The 2,347-nt window shown below is 42.3% G+C and overlaps 1 pseudogene; it reads right to left on the reverse strand.

Annotated features, from left to right (window-relative positions):
• Positions 1 to 1,204: 1,204 nt before the first annotated feature.
• Positions 1,205 to 1,323, reverse strand: LOC145391529 (5S ribosomal RNA; annotated as a pseudogene).
• Between the last annotated feature and the right edge of the window lie 1,024 nt (positions 1,324 to 2,347).

The raw sequence follows: 2,347 nt of genomic DNA on the forward strand, positions 1-2,347 counted from the left end.
TACCGAAAGGCTACTGGAATGTGAGGAAGTAGAAAAGGTGAAAGGAGGGAACCACAGAAAGAGACGGGTTGGGAGGAAATAGAGAGAGAGAAAGGATGAAAGAGCAAAAGGATGAAACTGCAGACGAGAAGAATGGAAGTAATCAGAGAGTGAAAGGATAGAAGTACAGGATAGCTGCAATAACGACCCCCAGTCCTTTCCCAGCCAGACAACCCCGTGCTCTCACTGCCAGACGACCCTTCCTTTCGCTAACAAAAGCCGTGTTTAGCTTTACGCGCACCATTATGAAGGGGCTGAACGCTGAGAGTATAATTTCCATTCATAGATTATCCAGAAAACTGCGGCCTGCTCACATCCCTTTATACAAATTCCTCTCCCTTTTGGACGTGTAGTGGCTGTTTTCTTCTACCTGGCGTCTCGGTTAAGGCATTTTTTTCAGATATATTAGGAGGTGATTTATATTTTCATTTTTTGCTTCGTCCTAATCCTTTTGAATTTCTCTGCCTACAATCTCTATATGTCGTTTTGCCTTCCCATCCCTTTGTCTGTGTGTCATTTCTTTGTCCGCCTGGTCGTCTGTCTGCTTGTCTTCTATCTGTCTTTCTGTATCTAAATCCCGATTCCACACTTTATCCATGATGGCCGAGACAAAAATGCCTGGATTCTCTATAGCCACTTATCATTTCTCTTTCTTGATATCATGCAGTCCTCCAAACCCTATACTACGAGAGGTGATGAAATATTAATAACACCATCTCACCGGAGGAATTAATGTACATTCCTTCAGAACGAGGGATCTGGAGGTAGCAGAAGTGAAATCTTAAGAAGCGACATCGCACTGAAAGGGGTGTTGGCGACTGTGCAGTTAGGAAGGGTCGGGTACTGCCCTTTAATCATTCGCTGTAGCGAATCAGCAACTGGTAATTAAGGGGGCGATGGTATCAGTACAGCGGCCATATTTACAACTTCTCCTGGACTTAACCATATGCAATTCGGTGACGTATTTTTTGTATGTTGTTCTTGCTGCCTACAGCCGCCTTTTTCCAGTTTCGGAGACATCTGATTGTGAACGAAAAGGCTATCGTTTTTCATTTTCATTCATTGCCAGACACCATATATCCCAAACGGGGTGGCCAAGGGCTTAGAGTTAATTGTTTTACAGGGAGGGGCACTAATCCTCCACCAACCCCACTTGACGTAGGGATGCCAACAGCATCTGGTGTTCCCAGGCGGTCACCCATCCAAGTACTAACCAGACCCAACGTTGCTTAACTTCGCTGATCGAACGGGAAGCGGTGTACTGTAGATAGGATAAAATTAAGCAAACACCCTGGAAGTGAAGTGATCAAGTTGTGCATATGACTGTTTATATATACGTTTGTCTTCATTGATACAGATAATAGTCCTTGTACAGTACTATTAGCTGTAGCCCCAGGTTCATCTGATTGTAAATCCACTGGAGTGTAAACCGAAGTTGTCCTCATCCAGCAGTCCACTATCCTTCTTTTGGGGGATGGGGGATGCTGAGGGACGTTTGTATAACCGTGCAATGTAGCTTCATGGTTATATCAGTGCCATCACATGAAGGCGTCCTTCTGCAGCACCAGAATGAATATTAACGTAACTAAATATGATAAACAAGACAATCCGTGATAATGGTTGACCTATGGAGACTTGTTTATTATGTACGAGTATATGAGTTTAGTTACTTTATAAATGCCTCTCCTTAGCTTAACTCAGCACAGTTAACGTCTGTAATTTCTTTTATTGAATCCGTGGCAAACCCGAGGAATGTTAACCCCATGAATCCATGGACGTAATTTTCCAGGCGTTATTATTCAGCCTTGGAAAATCCTCTCATACCAAATGTTACCAGAGGCTGCATATAAATTCTGCAGTTGGGAAAGTGTCTCCTAAGCTGAATGGAATTGTATGCAGGTAGCTAAAGTAAGTAGTACTGAGCGTCACTGTAGTGTAATGGTAAAGAAAATGTTGACTGGGTATTTACACAGGCAGTCAAGAGCACTTTTACATCGTTTTCAGAACGCGTTAAAGCATAGTGAGATATAACGAATCAGTTAATTAGATAACTTGGAATCTTACTCTGTTAGGCTATATCGGAACGTTTTCACAGTCTTTATTAACCGAGACGGAATCTACTAATGAGATCTGACTAAACTGATTACCAATTATTATGTGGGCTGGAATCTCTCTTCATTAATTCGGAACCTCGTCTTTAAGCCGAACCTGCCTAATGAGATGTAACTAAACTAATCAGTAGTAATTAACACTCAGATTCTTATGATGACTAGTTGTTACACTGCCAAGATCAGTTACTGCAGTCAAT

This window comes from Coenobita brevimanus, chromosome 18, assembly GCF_032717465.1.
Source record: "Coenobita brevimanus isolate Jiangsu-jjx chromosome 18, ASM3271746v2, whole genome shotgun sequence".
Taxonomy (NCBI): Eukaryota; Metazoa; Arthropoda; class Malacostraca; order Decapoda; family Coenobitidae; genus Coenobita; species Coenobita brevimanus.